The sequence below is a fragment of the Oryctolagus cuniculus genome, chromosome 7, assembly GCF_051225735.1.
Source record: "Oryctolagus cuniculus isolate XC-2025 breed Fujian yellow rabbit chromosome 7, ASM5122573v1, whole genome shotgun sequence".
Classification (NCBI taxonomy): Eukaryota; Metazoa; Chordata; class Mammalia; order Lagomorpha; family Leporidae; genus Oryctolagus; species Oryctolagus cuniculus.
Genome location: NC_142873.1, coordinates 2720014 through 2726959, shown reverse-complemented (window position 1 = coordinate 2726959; position 6946 = coordinate 2720014).

Genomic DNA, 6946 nt, shown 5'->3' with positions numbered 1-6946 from the left:
CCACAAAGGTTAAACAAAGTGCTGTCGTTACTTTCTTCAGATCCTTTGAAGGCTGAAGAATGAGTGTCCTTTAAAACAGCGTCACCACAAAAAAAAAAAAAAAAAAAAAAAAAAGCATTGCCAACTCCATCTGCTTCTGCTAGAGTCCCACAGACAGGGAGGGAAGCCAAGTCTAAAGCTTTCCTGTCCTGAAAGGTAAAGTAGAAGTCTACTCGGGAAAATGACCTGACTGGTTAGCAACAAGCCCACCTTCTTGCTTCTATACCAGGAGGGCTGTCTTCAGCCAGCGTCCACTCCAGTAACTCCACAGGAATCCCAGCTGCAAAGTCTCTCTTGCAAAGCAACGTGCTAGTAGGCAGTGCCATAACCCTGGACCCAGATTCGGGGAAGTGTGAGCAACCTGGGCGAGAATCGCAGGGGAGACACCAGGCTCCAAAGCTCCTTGACAGCTAGCTGATACAATTGTGGGGAAGATTGCATTACAGAACCATATAGGACGATGCTCATACCGGTGTTGTTCTCAGTCGGTCCCCTAGAAACTCCTCATGGAGTTAACTCTGCATTAAAGTTTTGTTTTAAATCCCTATTTGATATAAAAGTTTAGATCTAGATTTAGGTGGAGAAGATGGACCCCAAATGCCACATGTGGGGGTGAAGTCACAGGCTCATCCCTCTGAAAGGCTCTCCCACTTCACCCACGTGGTTACCATAATCTCCACAATTAGCAGTGCTCCTCCCCGGCCTGATAAGGATACAATGCATTTCACTTGCGTGAAGGCACTAAGTTAGCTGAGCAAACTTACACTTTAGCCTTATATTTTCTCCAAGTTAATTTTGTTTCATTATCAAGGAGGAAACTCAAAGAGGTAAGTTTTGATGAAAGATAAAAAATAAAGACTGAAGAAATGGAGCTTTCTGACCAAGTATAGTAAAGCACCTGCAGTTAAGAATGTCAAAAATAGGGGCCAAGGCTGTGGCATATTAGGGAAAGCAGTGCCAGCATCCCATATGGGCGCCAGTTTGAGTTCCAGCTGCTCCACTTCCCATCCAGCTCGCTGCTATGGCCTGGGAAAGCAGAAGATGGTCCAAGTCACTGGGACCCTGCACCTGCGTGGGAAGAAGCTGCTGGCTCCTAGCTTCAGTTTGGCACAGTTGTGACCGTTGTGGCCAATAAGGGAGTGAACCAGCAGAGGGTAGAACTCTCTCTGCCTCTCCTCTCTCTCTGTGTAACTCTGACTTTCAAATAAATAAATAAATCTTAAAAAAAAAAGAATGTCAAAAATAGGAAAAATCTCTCGGGGTGGAAACAGATCACTTGACATAAATGTTGCCTGTGTGATTATCTCAAGCAAGTCTAAACACCTGGGGTCCAATTTGACTCACTTTCAGTATGAGTTAATAAGGAGTAAAATTAGGTTTCAAAAAAAAATGTTGAAACAGATATTGGTCAATAATTTCTTTACAGGCACCAACACTACAAATCACTAAAATCAAATAGGATATTGAGTAAGATATCATAGGCATGGTCAACCCTTGAAGGCCAAGGACAGCCAAAGAACCAAGTGGATCTCCAGAGTGGTTAACAGAAGTACTAGGGAAAAGTAGTCTGTTTAGTATAAATTTGACTACGATAATATGCTACTAAAGGCTGCTTTATTTCTTTTGGTTTTCAGAAGCAGAACCGTGTAGGGAGACAATCTGCACTGAAATGCAGCAAACCACGGCTTAACCATGTATTCTGCACTTGCATCCCAGATTTTTCACTTGTAAGGTAGAAATAATGTCCACCATGCCAGGTAGTCATTAGAAGAAAATAGAAAGACCACTCTTATAAATTGGGTGTTAAATTGCTGTGTTTCTTTGCTACCTTTTGACCTGTTTACCCATCACCCTCTTCTGCTTTTTGTTGTCACCTGCAACAGGATCTCAGTCAGACCCACAACAGCTCTCCTACCTGGAATTCTCCTTGTAGACCTGATGATGGCAAGTACTTTGTAGACTTTTTTCTAAATTTATCTGATTTTTTTTTCTGAATTAAAAAAACTCTGAAAAGATATCAGTGGTTCAAAAAAGCCACTACTGCAAGTGTTTAAAATGGCAAACACCTTTGCACAAGGGATGGGACAGCAGAGGCTTGGGGAGGTGTTGAGCGTCACCTCACAGCTACCCAAAGGCAGGCCTTGTTGTCACTGAAACCTAGCAGCCACTTGGCTAAGCTGAAACCCGAGCCGGCCTGGATGGAAAGGAGAGAAGTGCCGGATTCCCTCTCCTCTGCTCTCAGCTCCTACGAGCGATTCCGGTGCCTCGGAAGCCAGCCCCTGAGAGTCAGGCCAGAACAGGGGAGGAGGAAGCACTAATCTGAGGGCAAAGGAGGTACAAAATGAATTTCCATTATCTCAGTTTCCAGCTGAAACCTATACCGCAGATACCAGCTAGTGTCTCAGTACATACTTGTGCAGGACACCCTGCGAGCAAGGCTGCTAGAGAAGGCAGCATTGGACAGTCTGAGGTCATGAAGGTGGAAGGCATCAAAGACTAAGAGAAAAAAGTCCAAGCATTTTAAAGTCCAGAATGTTTACCATAAAGAAGTTTCAATATGTTGTCCAGATATAAAACTATAAAATATATAGGGAAAAAGACACCCATGTGGAGAAAATCAAGATTTCTTAGGGACTGTAAGACAAGCTGCATAAATGCTGGAGCATACCACATTTTCCTAGAGAGGTAGACTTTATAGTGTAAAGCAGGCAAATTTCCCTCAAGCTAAATCATACTAAAGTCTGAAAAAGTCTAGCAGAATTTTGCAAGAAGTAAGGGAAGGGCGGGGCGTTTGATAAGCTGATTATATAGTCTATGTAAAGAGTTTATAAATAAGGAGACTTTAACAACGATAAAAAACACGTTATCAAAAATAATTCCTCATGGATTTCACATTTTTTGCATGAAAACATATTGATCTTTTAATTCCACTTTCACAAGCTTTTTGAATTACTCTCATATGAATATAAAAACATTGCCAAAGATACTTTGAAGAAAACATTTATAAAGGTGCAGTTATAAAGAGAGTCATCAGCCCAGTAATAAATAAAAGCATCAAAGAAACAGAAGAGAGGCCAGAACCAGATTCACCTTTCAGAGAAGTTTAGTTTGAGAGAGAGGTCTTATTGCAAATGTACAAGAAATTAAGCCAATGTTACTGTGTTATTAATTATCTATTTTTACAAAAATCAAATTTGCTATGTCCCTCACACTACATATAAAAATAGATTTTAAATGCATTATGGAACTTAAGCACTATCACACTTCCTACTAGAAGACAATACAGAACAGCAGTATTTTTAATCATACAGTGAGGTTAGTCTAGCGTGACAGCAAGCTATAAAGGAAAAAACAGATTTGTTTTAAAAAATTAAACATTTCTGCATGGAAAAAGTTAACTAACAGGTGACACAATAGGAAACATTTGTAATGCATGTTACAAACAGTCAGAGTCGCACCATATAGACAGCGGCCTTAAACCACAGAAGACCACAGCTTAATTTTTAAAAGAATAAATCGTATTTTATAATTAACTGAATAGGGGCCGGTGCTGTGCTGCAGTGGGTTAACGCTCTTTCCTGAAGTACCAGCATCCCTTATGGGCGCTGGTTCGAGACCCAGCTGCTCCACTTCCTGTCCAGCTCTCTGCTATGGCCTGGAAAAGCAGTAGAAAATGGCCCAAGTCCTTGGACCCCTGCACGCACGTGGGAGACCTGGAAGAAGCTCCTGGCTCCTGGCTTCGGATCGGCACAGCTCTGGCCGTTGTGGCCATCTGGGGAGTGAACCAGCGGATGGAAGACCTCTCTCTCTCTCTGCCTCTCCTCTCTCTGTGTAACTTTGACTTTCAAATAAATAAATAAATTTTTAAAAATAATTAACTGAATAACTACAAATATCAATAAATAAAAATAAAACTGAGAATTTCAGTTTATCAAATATTTATTTAATAATAGTCCCATTAAATAACATTAAATAAAATAACATTTATTAAATACAAATTATAATAAGAGACCATTTTTATCTGCTAGTATAGCATTTTTAAATGAAATTGAATAGTGCTTACAGTATAGAGAAAACACTAGAATATGGTACAACTTTTAGAGAACAATTTGACAATAGCCATTAAAAATTATAACTTACATCTTGTGCCTAACCCTTCAAATTCTATCCTAGAGAAACTAATTGCAGAATTTCAGGGTTTGGGGAAGAGCAAAAATTTTGGAGCAAGCTGAATGCCTTTTGGTAGAGAAATGACAGAAGAGGTGATGATCTCCACAGGCAGTCATTAAAAAGAAGGGAGTGGGGCCTGGCAAGTTTTTGGCCTAGTGGTTGGTATGCCTGCATTCTATACTGGAGTACTTGGACTCAAATCCTGGTTCTAGCTCCTGACTCCAGCTTTCTGCTGATGCAGACCCCACAAGGCAGCCGATGATGGCGTAAGTACTTGGATTCCTGCCACCCTCATGGGAGACCTGGATTGAGTTCCAGGCTCCTGTCTTTGGCCCAACCCAGTCGTGATTGTAGTGGGCATTTGGGGAGTGAACCTGCAGAATGGAGTACTCTCTCACTCTTGTTCTTGCTTTCTCCTTCCCAAATCAGAGAGAAAGAGAAAGAGAGAGAGAGATTTGTATGTATGGAGGAGGAGCAGATATTCATATTGCTGTATTGAATCATTAATTCAAAGCATTTCTATTGAGCTCCAGAATAGAAGTAGAACTGAATCTAATTGCAGAACTAGAGAGATGGGGTGGGGGAAGTCTAGGAAATAATTAGAGCAGCTACTGTGAAGGCAATGCTAAAATCTGTAGTTGGAATGATTGATTCATCTCTTTCTCATGTACCCAATACCCAATGGGTGGACCTGAAAACTTTACTACCAAAACATGTATCAGAATTTCCCCATTTCCCTCCAATTACCATTCTGCAATGCTTTTCAGTGGTACTAACAACGAAACCTAACCTTTCTCATGCCAGCCAGCAAAGCCCTCGCGGATCCATGCCACAGCCTACCTCTCCAGCATCATCATTTCTTGCCATCCTCCATTGCAACCACACAATTCCTAATTCTATCCTACTACCTGCCAAACTTATCCCTGTGATGGGACAACCTCTCTTGCTTTGTTGGTTTTCAACAAGGAGAGAGAAGAAGGAGTTTGGATATGATTGGTTGTCACAGAGACAAAAGGACCTACTGTGGATTAGACACTTAGAACCACTAGAAATATTGCCTTGTGCATTACAGTCTCACATAGTAATATATTGTTTTAACCAAAATACCAAAAGTAGGCCCCCCAAAATGTTTCCTGTATCTGGAATACTCTCTTGCCTATAATAACTACATTTACTTTTTTAGTGACACCACCAAAGAGAGACAGTCCTCTAATATAATTTTCTGGAATTGCTTTTTAACACTTTGTCATTCTATTTTAATTCTCAATATAGTACTTAATCATTATCTGATCATCTCTGATTATGTATTTATTAGCTTGTTCATTTCTCTCACACATACCCCTCTGCACAATGAGCACATAAATCTAAAGGGACCAAGAAACTTGCCTGTTTTGTTCTTGGCACCTAGCAGGTGCTTAATAAATTTTTTGCTGAATAAGTGAAGAATGTCGGGGCCGGTGCTGTGGCATAGCGGGTAAAGCCGCCACCTGCGATGCCAACATCCCATGTGGGTGCCGGTTCGAGTCCCTGCTGCTCGACTTCCTATCCAGCTCTCTGCTATGGCCTGGGAAAGCAATAGTAGACCTCTCTCTCTCTCTGCCTCTCCTTCTCTCTGTGTAACTCTGACTTACAAGTAAAATAAATAAATCTTTTTTTTATTTTTTATTTTTTTTTAACTTTTATTTAATAAATATAAATTTCCAAAGTACAGCTTATGGATTACAATGGCTTCCCCTCCATAACGTCCCTCCCACCTGCAACCCTCCCATCTCCCGCTCCCTCTCACATTCCATTCACATCAAGATTCATTTTCGATTCTCTTTATATACAGAAGATCAGTTTAGCATACATTAAGTAAAGATTTCAACAGTTTGCTAATAAATCTTTTTTTAAAAAATGAAGAATTTTTGAGATTACCATGGAGCAGCATGAACCTTCTTTGGGTAAGATTCCTCAGCAGACAAACCTGGCCTGAGATCCTGGCTCTGCTACTTTGTGACCTTGGGAAAGTTACTACCATCTCTGAATCTCAATCCTTTTTTTTTTTATATAAAGATTTTCTTTATTTATTTGAGAGAGAGAGAGTTACAGACAGTGAGAGGGAGAGACAGAAAGTTCTTCTGTGCGTTGGTTCATTCCCCACGTGGCTACAACAGCCAGAGATGCGCCGATCTGAAGCCAGGAGCCAGGTGCTTCTTCCCGGTTTCCCATGTGGGTGCGGGGACTCAAGGACTTGGGCCATCTGCTGCTGCTTTCCCAGGCCACAGCAGAGAGCTGGATTGGAAGAGGAACAGCTGGGACTAGAACCAGTGTCCATATGGGATGTTGGCACCACAGGCAGAAGAATAGCCTACTGCATCAGGCGCGGCCCCTCAATCCATTTTTTGACTTACAAAGTGGAATTAGTGATACTTGACTTACCGGGGGTGGGGGGTTATTGTGAGAAGTACTAAAAGTTGTGTAGGGTGCTTTTCATGCTCCTGTCAACAAGGGATTACTATTGTTATTCATACGCTTCAGAATTTTACTCAGACCAAGAATAGATTTTGTAAAAAGTGTAACATTGTTTTTAAGTAAAAAGTTGATCTTCTCACTCATCTGTGAGCCTTAAATGTAAACTTAAGTATACTCACACTCACTTTCCTTTCAAAAGTAAATCTGGCTACTTGGCCATATTCTTCCACTGGCTACGTATCTCTCAGGGTCTTTTGGAAAGTTCAGAAGAGCTCATTGGCCT